This window comes from Ambystoma mexicanum, chromosome 8 (genome assembly GCF_040938575.1).
Source record: "Ambystoma mexicanum isolate Mex_15411 chromosome 8, UKY_AmexF1_1, whole genome shotgun sequence".
NCBI lineage: Eukaryota > Metazoa > Chordata > Amphibia > Caudata > Ambystomatidae > Ambystoma > Ambystoma mexicanum.
Window position 1 is genome coordinate 1600622240 of NC_090929.1, and position 15791 is coordinate 1600638030.

A 15791-nucleotide genomic window follows, 5' to 3' on the forward strand; every position below is an offset into this window, starting at 1 on the left:
GGTATTAAGCAAGTTATAAATAACCTATCATATAATATCATAAATACACACAGAGAAGAACTCTAGAATTTTTTGTTGATGTTTTGTTTTGTACTTTGAACCTGTTAGGCCCTTGAAAGAAAGAAAAAGTAACTACCGAAGGTCCTGAAATCATTAAGAACTTGTTGTGGATCTAGGCCTGGAAGAGGGGGACCCAGGGGTGAAAAGGCATCACCCAAAGCAGAAACAGAAAGGAACTTTTGTCTACCATAAAACCCATCAGGTCCTCGGAGGAAAGATGTTTAAAGATGTAAAGGCAGGCGCTCTGTTACCAGTCTTTAGCTTCTGCTCCTAACACACGTTTTCATGACTTCATCAATCTTCAGGGAGGCTGAGTTTCTTTGTTTTTTCAGGCGGGTCAGCATTTCTGTTTCAGGTGTGACAAGTTAATTAGCTCTGAGGATTCTGGTACTTGTATTTTGCGCACTTGATTTTGCTGGCAGGTGACTGGAAACACCTCCATCCATAGCACAAATCTTCCCCTTGATGGGGGGAGGGGGAAAGCCATGGTTGTGGCTCTCCAATGTAAGGCATGATGGCCCTGCTGCACTGCCTTGTGAGCCCGGGACTCCTGGAACAATGTTTAAAGATGTAAAGGCAGGCGCTCTGTTTCCAGTCTTTAGCTTCTCCTCCTAACGCACGTTTTCATGACTTCATCAATCTTCAGGGAGGCTGAGTTTCTTTGTTTTTTCAGGCGGGTCCGCATTTCTGTTTCAGGTGTGACAAGTTAATTAGCTCTGAGGATTCTGGTACTTGTATTTTTCGCACTTGATTTTGCTGGCAGGTGACTGGAACAATGTTTAAAGATGTAAAGGCAGGTGCTCTGAAACAGAAATGAAGACCCACCTGAAAAAACACAGAAACTCAGCCTCTCTCTCCTATCTCTTCCTCTCCCATTAATGTTGGCACCCGGTGGCAGGCCCTTTTGGCCTCCTTCCACTCCTCCAAGATCATCATTAATGTCTATTTGAATGGCACCATCCTGGTCCAGGGCCCTATGCCCAATCTCCCCCTTTTCGATAGGCGTCTCCCGCATCTTATCAACTTCCTTCCTTCTCCTGCTACTCCTCATAGCACCTCTCAGGCTCCTCTGCCACCTCCTTCTTCCGCTACCTCTCTAGCACCTTTCTTCTCCTCTCTGGCTACTATGCCACCTCCTGCTACCTACCACTTCTGCCCACTCTCTGGCCCTTCCACCTCCTCCGCTGGGTATACCTAAAGCCTGTACCCCACCTGTGAAGTCTTTCAAATGTGGCAACCTGCTCCACGTCGCTACTCTTAACTCTCGTACGGCTGTCAAACACTCCTCTGACATCTGCCACCTCCTCTAAGAACTTGACCTGGATGTCCTCGCCCTCACCGAGACATGGTTCACGGCCAGCTCTGTCACGAGTTTTGACACTTTCCTCCCTGCTGGCTACAAGATCCTCTCCAAACCCAGAACCAACTGACCCGGAAGTGAAGTAGCCCTGATCTTTCCTTTGAATACCTGGCCTGCAGGCTCTCTATCTTTTCCGGCCTCTCTCTGACTGTTGCCACCATCTACAGGCCCCCTGGTCATGTTGCCCTCTTACTCTCAGAGTGGGCTGACCTCTCCTCTTCTCTCCTTGCCTCTACCTCTCAACTTCTCCTCAGAGACCTCAACATCCACCTGGATGCTTCTAATCCCTCTTCTGGGCTCTTCCGCAACCTCTGCGACACTCTCTCTCTTTCCATTCTACCCTCCGGTCCGACACACTCTGCCAGTCACACACTGGATGTTCTCATATCTTCAGACATCCCCCTCTCTAACCCTCTCACCACTCCTCTCTCGTGGACTGACCACTTTCTGCTCGCCTCTCACCTGAAACTCTCTATTCCTCAGGCTAAGCCTAACCCTGCACTGCCACTTACCTTCTCGATCATTCGACCCATGAAGCATGTGTCAATGGATGCCTTTGCCGCTACTTTCTCTTCTCCTCCTAAGGCCTCAAACAGCATGGACAAAATCTTTATAATCTGCAAGGAGCTGGCCAATCCTTCTACAGTTTTGACCTCACCTGTTCCCTCCGAGGACCCCTGTACGGCTCTGACTTCTCACTTCACCACTAAAACTCAGGACATCCTGTCCTCACTCTCCTCTTTCTCTCTGACAACACCTGACAATGTTTCTAGACAACTGTGATCTATGAAAGTGTCGTCCAAACAGGTGCTTCCCTGCTCCTCCAGAACCATCAAGGACCACATTGACACCCTTGCTCCAGCCTTGCCGATTTCTGAAATCACTCTTTCACCACTGGATCCTTCCCCTCTCTCCTCAAGTACTCCCTTGTAGACCCCTTCTTTAAAAAGCCTTCCACCGATCCTACCTGTCCAGCAAACTATCACCCAATCTCTATCAGTCCTTTCCAGAGAAAACTCTTGGAAAAGCTGGCCATCTCCAACCTCACTCACCACACTGAATCTGTCGGTTATCTCCTTGACCATCAGTCTGGCTTGAGAGCAGCCAGAGGCACGGAAACCACTCTCCTGAACATTCGTGAAGATCTGCTCACTAATCTTGACTCTAGCCTTCCTTCTGTCCCCATCCTCCTTGACCTTTCCTCTGCCTTTGATATGGTCAATCACGCCATCCTGATCAAACGACTCTGTGAGAACCTGGGCATCATGGATCAGGCCCTGGAGTGGTTGACCTCCTTCCTCCTGGACCGACCCTCCTAAGTCCAACTTGGGTCCTTTCTCTCCACCACCTCGGTCTCCACATGGCTCTTCAATGTCTACTTGGCCGCTTTGGACCACCGGATCTCTACCTTCTGCTCTAACTGTCAGTGTTATGGCTCCCCTCAGCCTCCTCTTCAACTTCACTCATTCCTGGCTGTCTATCTGTGATTCAGGATTGGTGCGCCTCCAATGATCTCTGTACTAATGCCAATATGATGGAGATCCTTCTCATTGGGACCCCTGCTCCCGGGTTGCCTCTCTCACTCTGGCTGCCCTCCTTGGGCTCTCAGCCTTTGCCTTCCTGTGTGGCTAAAAACCTTGTTGTCATCTTCGACTCCACTCTCTCCTTCTATCCTCACATCATGGACCTGCCCAAGAAGGCCCATTACCAGCTGGAACTCCTCAGAGGTGTTATTCCCTTTCTCACTTTCCTGCAGAAGCTCACTGTCTCCAGAGCACTTGTTCTCTCTAGGCTGGACTACTGCAACAGCCTCTTTCTCAATCTGCCTTCCTCTACTCTCAGCCCTCTGCAACTAATCCAGAACAGAACTGCATGACTTTTCCTTGGCCTCAAGCACAGGGACCGTATCCCTCCAGCCCTGAAATCTCTCCACTGGCTCCTGGTGGCTGCAAGGATCAAGTTCAAGACCCTCTGCATTGTTCACAAGGCTTTCTGGGGCCGGAACCCTCACTACATCCAACTTTCTCTTCCAAAATACCTTCCTTCTCGGGCTCTTTGCTCAGCTACCTCAAACTCTCTGACGGTCAGACGCTTCTCCAGGCAGAGAGTGGGGGGTGGATCTCTCTCCTCTGCAGGTGCCGCCCTCTGGAATGGCCCCCATGCCCCTCCCAAACTTGAGCTGCACCACCTGAAGTTTCGGAAGCAGCTCAAGACTCCCTCTCTCCTCTGCTTTCCCCATCTGACTCCCCTGCTGACCTACCTGTCTCCTGCACCGACTGGTTCGTTGGCTACGCTCAGAGTCTACTGGCTACCAGGTTCCTCCATGATCAGTCTCCCCTGCACTGCCTCCGGGCATACCACGCACTTAGGGGCTGTAACTGTTACCCACAGTCCACTGCCTCCTTGCACTTACCCAGAGCTGCGCTGTCCTGGCTGCACTTACTCAGAGTAATGCTCCCCTGATTGCACTTCCCCCTTTTCCTGTCCCTGGCATTCCCCCTTCTCCCTTCCCCCTTCCCCCTGCACTTTATGTCGTCGAACTTGCACGATCTGAATGACACAAGGCCTAGTAAGATCGTTCGTCTTGTCATCCGTCTGCCTTCCCTCCTTTGTCTTGTTGCGCCTAGAAACACTTATGTACAGGCGTGTTATAAATGACATATATCATCATAAGCATAAATACAATAATGTACAAAATATATATTCTAAGGGGCACAGGCAATTCAAAGGTTCCAAAAGAAATATGTGCACTCAGCTTTTTCTATTTCTGTGGTTGATGAAATATTTACATCTAAGTCATGACAACCAGAAATACCATCACTTTACATTTTCAAGGTTGTGGCAACAATGGACATATTCACCTCAATTCCTTCTATTACACAAGGTTTGAGACACTTTTAGGTGTGATAAAGACTTTCTACAGCTTCAATTGCTCATGTAACCAAGATTGACTGTGAAGAAGTCAACCTCCCTGGGATCCAAGCAACCAAAAACACAAGAGACACATTCATGTCCCTGGCAGAATCACTGGACAGAACCCAATGCATAGTAGTCCCACACACTTTAGGGGTAATACCCTAAACCTCAACTTGACCTGCCCTCCACTGCTAGGCTGTGCAGACCCTGTCATGCTCAGCTGGACAAATAATGCAGCCATCCCATTCTCCTTACCACACTCCCAGACAGCCCACAGGGTCAAGTTAAATGCCCCTGTGGTGGCACGTCACTCCTTCAAAAACTTTCATTAGTGGTATTGAATAACAGTTTCTCCAACATTCCCACCCATGTGAATATCAACTCACTGTTAGAAACCTTTAGCCAAACCTCAAAGACCTTTGCAGATACCTTTGTTCCAGACAGTTGGGCCATGCCAGAACCAAACAGTCTGCCACCTGGTATACTCAAGAGCTCTCTATCAACAAACAGGCCATTTGTGCTCTTGGAAAATTCGGCAAAAGGTCCACAAACTGGAGAACCTTCTATCCCTCAAAGCTTTACGTTCCAAATTGCAGACACTGATATCTGAAACCAACTTTGCTTATAACACCACCATTACAGCAGCCTCTAACAGGAGCAACGTCCTTTTTTTTTACAACAGCTAAACACTGCTCAATCCCCACACTAGACCCAAAGGTACCAGACTTGCAGGAGAAGTGTGAGGCTATCAACAAGTACTTTATCAACAAGATCGATCAGGCACCACATCAAGAACTCCAAATCCTATGACCTCATTCTTTTGGAACCTTTCGGTTTGCTCTGGGATTACCATTCTGTGTTCCATCCAAATGCAGCACTGAAACTACCACCATCCAAGCGATCAATGATGCCCTTCAGATTATCCTGAAAAGGGACTCTTGTGTACTCGTACTCCTGGACCTCTCAGCTGCGTTTGACACTGTCGAGCATCACACACTACTCACTCTCCTTTCACATAGGTCGGGTTTCTCTGGCCTGTTTGGAAATGGTTTACATCCTACGTATCTGACAGACACCAGGCTGTCCAGATGGGCTGCCTAAGGTCCGAACACACTGCCCCATTCTCTCGCCTGTCATCTTTAACCAATGGGTTCTCTCCTAGATTACAACAAAATCATGATACACCAGTACACAGACAATATGAAATTATACCAAAAGGTCAAAGGCCCACAAGCTATCACTCGCCTTTGCTCATACCTTGAAACCATCCGCACATGAATGACAAGTGTCTTCTTAAGGTCACCCCTCCGAGCAGGAACCCAATCAAAGGTGGCTCGACTAAATGCGATTGGACAGGATGAACGGTAAACTCACCCACTCAGTATAATCCCTACACCTCATTCTGGATAATAACCCATCCTTCCAACAATACGCGCTTTAAAACACTTGTGTATAGGCACGTTATAAATGCCATATCATATCATATCATATCATATCACATCGCGAAAAAGGCTAAAACGGCTTGGTATCAGATCTTACTACGCAGCAAGACACCAGGATTTACAAATAGTTGTTTATGTCCTAGTGATCTCGTATATCGACGGGGGTCACACCCTCCTTGCAGGGCTCCCGGCTGCTCACCTGGGACCCGCCACCCCAGGGCTGCAAAACACACTGCTGCTTTCCTCATCACCGGCTTAGGAAATGTAACCACATTACTCTGACCTTCCATGAATTTGATTAGCTCCCCATTCGGATAGGACAGGGTTCAAAACCACGTGCATCTCCTACAAGGCAATCACCACCTGAACGCTAGCCTACCCGATGGCCAAACTGAAAACATCAGGCAGCACACAGTCATCTTTCAGCAAGACCATCACCAGACTAGAAACTAGCCTGTCACGCAAGGTGAAAACAGTCCTTCTCATGCTACACCACAGTCCTCTGGAACTCAAGCCCTGGTGGCAATCCAGACTGCACCAAGCGTCCTTCAGTTTAGGAAGGAAGTGAAGATCTGGCTCTTCTCAGAACACAAAATTTGCATTAAAAGCTGTGTGCTCCAGCCCCCTTAAGCGACTCATGTGCTGGATGGAATTACCAATAATGATCTCAGACCCACATAACCGGACAGACTCAAAGAAAATGCCAAAGTACTACTTTATTATCAGCTTGAATAATGTAGGGCAATCTGGTGAACAACAAACTGTAGTCCACGAACTGACACTTCAATTTTGATTACACAAAGGCTTTATACCTCAATGTACATCATCTATGACGTCATCCTATGTGGCAAACTGTAAAACCTATTGCAGGGAGGGATTGGTTAAGGGAACATATGTACCCATATATCATATAAGTATTAGTAATATAACTAGATGCCCCTTATCTAAAAGGCATCCTTGAACCACCTCTAAATACGTATAATACAGATTATAGCAGAATAACAGCAGCGGGTTGGCCTGTGCAACACTGTGTAGCATGCTGCTACATAGACCTGCTGATTGGTTGGCATTCTCTCCCAACTTTGGACTGCAGGCATGTTAGTAGCACATAAGCAAAATGAAACTCAGGTGCAGAAAGCAACATCAGACTACTACCTACTTGCCCAATGAATCCATCATCCCTCATCGGTCCGGCCCATACCCAAGCCTTGTTCTTTATAGTTGACCTTGCAGCCTGTTCTCTGTTCTGGGACTTTTAAGGAAGTTTAGGTACACCATTATCTTTGTCTGGAGCTTAATGAACAGCCCTTGTTTTCGACTTCTGATTCACATGTGAGGAGAGGACGATTTTGTCAATTTCGTCCTCTTATTTACTGCTATTTGATTTAATTAAGCTCAGTGTCATTACTCCTCTGGGCCTCTGGAGACTTGCTCACTCCACCTTTGATTGTCCAATACTTGGCGCTGGCAGATGTTTTCTTCTTTGCTTAATCTGAGAGAAATCGTAGGTACATGGCCTATCCTTTTGACTCCCTTTGTGCCTTGCAATTATTCCTTGAAGTAGCATCCTTGATCCTAGGCTAATAGACTCCTATGTGTTTCTCACATAAAGCTGTTTTTCCATCATCTTCTGATTCTGTAGCCCTGGTCTGTCTCAGAGGTACCTTGATTGATTTCAACACAAGTCTGACGTCCATCTTTTTAACATGGCTGCCTTAGCCACATTATGTTTTCTTCTGCAGCAAGCTTCCATATGTCTCAGCTACCTTGAGTTTCCGCGTATATACATTTAATTCATCTCTTATTTCTTTGGTGCACATGATTTCTTCATATTCAATTACATGTTTCTCTTATCACTCCAGTTACATCTTTATCCTTTAAGAATTTGCATATCGTATCAGCGCATCTTCGTGTCTTTCTTTTATGACGCCACTCTGCCCTTATCTCATTTCTCTTATAGCTCTTCGATGTGTGTATAATCTCTCATACACTCAATGCGGTAGTGGGATGATACCTGGTGACCCACCTAGGGCTCTTCTCCTACTGTTCCAATATGATGGCGGTGAGGGGGCGGGAGCCAGGGATGATGTGTCCATCTGCTCCTCTACATTCTCCCCTCTGGTCGAGTTCTCAACCATCTCCTCCTCTTCAGTCTTCCTTATTTTCTCCTCACACTGTGTCTTCTTTGGGATCCATATCTTCGTCCATATCTTCGTCTTGCAAATTTAAGAAGAGGTGTGAGGCATTTATGGAAAAGCTGAATTTGAAAGACCCGGTTTCTAATGACCTACTAAAATCTAGGGTAAATAAATGGGATATCATAGCAGACCTTCAAGACTTGGGCTGCCTAAAAAGATATGCTGGGCCGAAAGCTTGGTATTTGCCCCTGAAAGAGCTTAGACTCTACATCAAAAAATGTCCTTTAGCCAAGCTCAGAGATTGGTATCTCAAGTTTAGACTGGATTGTCTGCCGACCCTAGATGTGGTGGGGCTTAAATTGGGGATCCATGCGAAGTTAAGACACTGCAGACTGTGTCGTATGGAATTTGAGTTACTGCAACATCTGGTGATACTGCCCTAGGGTATTGAAGGAGAGGATTGCTACATTCACTCCCTTCATCAGTTCCCTGACAGGTCTTATAGCATCTGACCTATGGCACAGACTTAAGACAACTGCCCACCTGTCCTTTATATCTTTTCCATTTTGGAGGAGGTGATGGAAGGAGCCCTCCTAGAGGCAGAGCCACTGTTGGGCATGGGGTAGGTCTCTCTGCACAAATTGTGTTATATCCCCACTATTGGTGAGGGAATGATGAAGTGGAGGGTTGAGGTGTGCACGTCTAAAGGCTACCACTGATACTACTAGTGATCAATACAAAGAGAAAGACTGGACTATGTGTGTGATAATCCAGAAATGATGATCTATGTGCACCTTTTAATCATAACAATAATGAATTGTATTTAGATAGTATGTTATATACGCTTTGTATCTGAGTATTATGTAAAAGTACCTTATGTACTAAAACATTTTAAATAAAAAGAAAATTAAACAAAATATCTTTCATCACCCCTCTTAGGTGACCTGCATTATTTATATGTTCATCCACACTCCAGGTCATATAGCAGCACTCCCCAGATGGTGGACAAAATACCCAACGTCCTACATATTTCTTGTGATCCTTAGGGTAATACAACTACATTCCTGGGGCTCCCATAGGACTTTTCTTTATGTTCTCACAGGTGCTGCTCTCATTTTGCATGTGTTCACCAGTTTCAACATCTATATCAATCATTATCTTCATCCCAATGGCTTTCTTAGCTGTTTTCTTTCATTGTCTTATAATGATCCTTATAAGACAGAATCCTAGCAATACCAACACTAGTATTCATCCACGTAACTTATATTTCATACATATTTGATTCTATGGGTGTGATCTATGGGTGTGATATGCTGCGGTGGTTGTGGCCAGGGCCTAGAGTCTTGGGTGCATGGCCTACGGCCTCCGGCTTTTGCCATCCAAGATGAAATCCACTAAAACATGGATGAGAACCAGTCATCTCCTTCAGTCTCGTCTACTTCCTCTTCCATTTTTGCTTGTAGGTTTTACAACATCGTTATTGCCTCTGTCAGGGTTCCATTTTCTCCATCATGGGCATGTACGTACAGGAAAAAGGCCTGATCTTGACGCAAACACCAACTTCCATTGTCATCAAGTCCAAGACATACTTGTTCTGGAGGGTCATCAGCCTGATTGCCCTCAGTTCTTCCTTGATTGCATTCAATCCTTGTATTGTTGCGTTGAACTTTTTTAGCAGCCCACATCTGGTGATTTGTTATCACTTGGTATTTACTGCAGTCTGGAGTCCTGGCATACGTATAGATGTAAATATCATTGCTGTCTTGCTGAATAATCTATGCTCCACTGGAATATCATCATAGGCTGCTATTGTCTTTAATGAAAAATAATTCTCCCTCTTCAGCCGACGGAGTTTGTGTGACCTATTCTTTCTCTGTTATTCATTTATTTTTGGAAACTCTTCAATATGAAGGTCACTTTCGGGAATCACTAATGCAGGAACATTTATGACCCAATTCTTGGGCAACTGCAAACAAGCTCTGGATCCATAGGCCCAATATCGATCCATCAGCACAGCAGTTCCTCCATTCCTGGTACTTTAAGTATCTGCTTACATAAATTATTTCCTCCCACTAGAACTAGGCCTTTCTTCCTGAAGCATGTTGTCTCATTATTTAGTGGTATTATGGACACCGGTCCCGCTTCATTGTCAACTCATGTAAGTAGCTTAGAATACTTGGACAATGTCTTTAGGCATATATCATTTACTATTTGCACTATGCTAACTGGTTCCTCCTTCAATAGATGTGCGGTGCAAGATAACATTCCTTCTTCCCATACTGTATTGGTGTCATCTGTCCACATACCAATACATGAGGTCTTTTCCATCATCCTGGTGCTCCTGATTTTTCCAGTATGTCTGAACAATCCAGTGTCTTCATTTCAACAACCTTTATTTGTTCTCCCATCAAGGGTGGATATACAAGCATCTTGCTCATCAAGCCTATCTCTTTTTCCATCTTTTTTACATTTTCACATAAGCATCTTCATATGGAAATGTTCTTCTTGATCGCCATTGTAGGGTTGCCCATCTCCCTTCAAATTCCCCTCTGGTTTTGCACACTGCTAGATGGCTGAGGCACTTTGCATCGTGTGCAGGTATTTCTTTTGCAATACATGTTCTGGCTGTATTCATGGCATAGGGAATGAGAGAACATACATAGCAGATTTCATCTGACATTCTCTCTCCCACCTCCACCATGTGCTGATACTACATGCCATTCTTTAAATGGGCTGAATTATCAAGATATGTATTTATATTTTTGTTATCTTCACCAGCCTCCCTTTTAAACCAAACAATTTGTTTTGTAAAATCAGGGAAGATGCTACTCATGTTTTTGTTAGGTATCATAAGAAATGTTTCATTGTCAACCACTGTATCTGCATTTTTAATAATTATGTGTCTACATGCCATAATAATAAGGAAGAAAGGACAAGTGATAATGCATAATGAAATCGCAATTACTATTTCGGAAAAACGAATCGATTTTCCTGATGGTAGTGAGTCTCTTATGTTTTTGAACAGTCCCATCTTGTTTTAATTCGATATGTAATTTTGTTTGAGTTTTTTTTGCAGATCACACTTTTATATCAAAAACTGCAGAATAATAGTGATAATGATTCTGAAAATAATATGACTGTTTTTAAGATTGCCAAGAAATGTCACAATGTCCACGTGCCATCTTATCAGAGCTGGATAAGACTGCAATATATAGGTAAAAACAGCATTTAAGAATGTGTTTAATGTTATGATAATTTTCAGTATAGAAGATGCAGTGTGCTCCTTTCCTTTGCATTCGGTACGTCAATACATAGGGCCTCATTACGAGGTTGGAGGTAGCCTTGCCGGTTTTAGCAACAAGGCTACCTCCAAACTCGGATCCGGGTCCGGCACTGTCACGGCTCGCTCCCTTCGCTCCCGTCACTTGGGGGCATGTTTTGGGGTTTATTCCCTACTGGACATTTCCTCCGAACCTTATGCTACAGTGCTGTGATGAATTGGGAACGCTAAAACCTTATTTTCCAAGTTACTTCCCTTCCAGATCCATTCCAGGTTTTTGGCAGCCAGCATGCTACTTTAATCTAATGACTATGCTTCCCAGAATGCCTGGCTCACTGCTTCACCTCCTCCCTTGCAGGACAAGATTGGGTGGAGGATAGGCAACACCTGTGGCTGCAGGTGCAGCAGGCGGCACACCTGAGGGGTGTGCTCGTTAAGCAGCTTTAAAAGCCTCAGTTTGCTTCAGTCCAGCGCTGGTCATTGTTGCAGTGTTCCTGTTGTGACTGGTCCCTTGTTCCTTGTTCCTAGCTTTTGTGCCTAGTTCCTAGTTCCTGTTTCTTGTTCCTCTGCCCTGGATTTCGGATTTATGTGCTTAATTGATTTCTGCTTTCTGGATTTCCCTTTCTGTCTTCCTCTGTCTGCAGGCAGCCTTTCTCTGTGCTTTACCCTTTGATGCTGCCCAATTTGCCTGTGTTCTCTGTTTCTTTGATGCTGTCCTTTGCTACTGAAAAACTTGATGCATTAGTCTTTCCCTTTATAGATTTCGCTTCAAGCCTTTTCTCCTTGGATGGGTGGGAAAGGTTTCCTTTTGTGATATCATTTTCCCTGCTCCTGATCCTTACTTTCTATTGGGATCCATTCCATGTTTTCCATTGCACTTCTGTATTTATTTCCCATTGATTATTAGGTGTGGGGTGCTGTTGTAACTAGTCCCTGTGTGAATGCCTTTTGTTTTCCTCACCATTCTATAATCACAATTCCTACTTGCCCCTTGACTTGGGTCTTATGTATTTAGTTATCCTCCACCCATTGCTGTTATAGCCTTCTGAGTCCCTGTTTGATCAACTGGGTTTGTGGGTTTACTGACATTCAAGTGGTCTTTCCGGTCCTCGTGAGTACTGTTTCTAAGTTCCTTATTCAGTATCATCCAGAGTGTCAGCTCACAGATCCTGTCCTTGCTTGCCCTCTACGTGGGCTTAGCGCTGTCAGTATCTGTAATAGCATAGTGGGTAAGGAGTTTGCCGACTTTCCTTTCAGTCATAAGGAGGTTCTAAGTGCTTACATCCCTTTTCATATATTGGTATTATTGTTTCACTCTATTTGCACTCCTGGGTTTTAGTATACACGAGTCTTGGGTATTGTATGCACGTTGTTAGATTCAAAGTTGTTCACTGTGCGATTCCGTGCACATTTCCCTTGCCATATTCATTGCCTTCTTCCTTTCTTAACAGGCAACCGCAAATGGGCAATTACCGGGCTATTCTTGCACAGCCAGACCAGTAATTGCCCTTTTGCGGGGTGCCGGGCCCAGTACATCCCCCATTTCAATTGAGCCCCAATTGGGCTCAATGGGAATGGGGATAGTGGTAGCACCGGTACCGTTAATGCTACCACCATGTTCTGCTTGCGGCTGCCGGTACAGCCACCAGTTCAGACCTGTTGGCTGCAAAGGCACCCGCGAGCAGAACTCCAAGTATGGCAATATGGTAGCAATGGTGATGGTAGCAATACCAGTGCAATTATTGCCTTAACGCCATACTTGTGATGTGGCCCATTGTCTCTTGTTGCTACCTAAAGTAGTTTCAGGATAGCTGCAAGTCCATTTGTTCCTTATTAGATTTAAGAAATGTCAATTTTTATTCCGAAGAGTTTTTATACTCCATAAATTCCTTATCTTTGTTATTAGTAACCAATCTGGTCTGCATGAGTGGGACTTCTTCTCTTGCTTCACTGTAAGCAGACGCAGGAGGGGTCAAGGTCTTTCCTTTGTACGGTTTGATGTTGTGTAGGTGAGGTGCAGTCAGGCTCATCTTCCTTGTAGCTTGGCAGCTGTGGGAGTAACTTCTTCCACTTCGTATGGTCCCTCAAAACGGGTTTTTTTCCAAGTGCGAACACATTTTCATACAAGAACCTGGTTCCCTGGATATTAACTAGGTTGCTTCAATATATTGTCAGGATGAATTAGTTGGCTGTTTTCTTCAATCCTCTTTGACCCCTACTCCGGTTCTTGATCAGTTGAGAAATAAAAGAGACACTAGTCATCATAGTTGCCAAATAATCATGCATCTCAGCACCTAATGTCTTTGTTATACTGTGGGCATCAGTTTCTAACCTAGCAGGAAGAACAAGAGGTCTTCTCATGCAGCGTCCAGTCACCAACTCATCAGAAGTTAGGTGGTGATCTGAGCCAGGCTGATTTCGTAGTGCATATAATGCAAGGGGTAGGCAATGTAACCACCCCTTCTTTAGTAATCTTGATGTTCGATATCCTCTCCTTAAGGAGTCCATTTAAACATTCATAAATCCCATTTGCCTGTGGCTGATAGGCAGAAGAGAACTTGTGCTTTATACCTAATAGAAGAGTAACCTGCTGAAATAGTTCATTTACAAAATGTGGTCAATTATCAGACCGTAGGACTTCACATACACCCCATCTTGGCAACACCTCACACACAAGGAACTTGGCAGCACATGTGGCATCAGAGTGCATACATGGCCCTGACTCAATCCATCTAGAAAAGAGACATACCATCACCAGCATCTATTAACATCCGTTGCATGTCTGCAACATATCCACATAATCCGTATGTAGATATTGAAATGGGCCATTGAGTGTAGAGATTGCTCCTCTCACTGTTCACAAAGTGTGCCCTGCTGTACATTTCTGGCACAAGATGCAATTTACAATAAATTGTGCTACATGTTCTAATACATTTGGTGAGAGCCAATCTTCTGCAATCATAGCAGCAATACTCTCCCAAGTCGTATGCGTGGGGTAGTGAAGCTGTTCCAGCACTACCCTCAATAATGCTAGAGGCATAACTGGCTTTCCAGTACTGTCTTGTCTCCATTTTGCCTCAGTGGGGGATAACGAACACCCCATCCCCTTTCTCCAGTAATCTTGCTCCTCTAGTGGGCCTCGACCTTGTAACTCAATTAACTGAACAATAGGTAAAAATATTAAAATCCTCTTTTACCATCATACACCGTCTTGACATCTATTTAACACTTTTTACTCTAAATCAGAAATGTTTGGGAAATATGCTGGCTTTTTGGCTTCTAAATTTTCGGCTCCCTTACCATGAGAAATCATGTCTGTTCTTTTAGTGTGGAACTCACCTGTATGGCCCCCAGACCCCTTCAGGTAAACAATATAACTTAAATCAAAACATGGATCGGGAGCAATGACAGGGGCCACCAGTATATAAAGTGGCTTGAGGAAAGGCACACAATTGAAAAGGAAATATAGGGCTGCAATTACTTTTGTAAATAAGTGAAACAAAATTACAATGTATGTTACACTGGTGATATGTGCTAAAAAATTGTGGAAAATATTGGAATATGAGATGGTATGAATGTGTATGAAAGGTGGTTATGAAAGGTATGGTAATTAACAAGGGGGGTCCTGGTAGTCCCTCTGCCAGACATTAGTCCTGGTTACGAGAGACTTACCCAGAGTCTTTAGCTCACTATCTTTCACAGAAAAGAAATATCCCGAACATATCAGTCTTTGTCCTGCCCTGGGGCAGTCCAGCACTGAAATGCTAGGCAATTCTCCTCTGAACAAGAGTACCAACAGCATCCCCAGACACGTGTTTCGGTCTGGTTGGACCTCATCAGTAGGGAGGGGCTGTGCCTCTCTAAGTATAGTGAGCAAGGGGTCCACGTCTGGATTCCCCTAGTAACTTAGGGTGAGACCCAAAGTTACTTAAATATGCTAATTAACAAGGGGGTTTCTGGGAGTCCCTCTGCCAGACATTAGTCCTGGTTACGAGAGACTTACCCAAAGTCTTTAGCTCACTATCTTTCACAGAGAAGAAATATCCCAAACATATCAGTCTTTGTCCTGCCCTGGGGCAGTTCAGCACTGAAATGCTAGGCAATTCTCCTCTGAACAAGAGTACCAACAGCATCCCCAGACACGTGTTTCGGTCTGGTTAGACCTCATCAGTAGGGAGGAGCTGTGCCTCTCTAAGAATAGTGAGCAAGGGGTCGACGTCTGGATTCCCCTAGTAACTTAGGGTGAGACCCAAAGTTACTTAAATATGCTAATTAACAAGGGGGGTCCTGGGAGTCCCTCTGCCAGACATTAGTCCTGGTTACGAGAGACTTACCCAGAGTCTTTAGCTCACTATCTTTCACAGAGAAGAAATATCCCAAACATATTAGTCTTTAACCTGCCCTGGGGCAGTGCAGCACTGAAATGCTAGTCAATTCTCCTCTGAACAAGATTACCAACAGCATCCCCAGACACGTGTTTCGGTATGGTTGGACCTCATCAGTAGGGAGGAGCTGTGCCTCTCTAAGAATAGTGAGCAAGAGGTCCACGTCTGGATTCCCCTAGTAACTTAGGGTGAGACCCAAAGTTACTTATA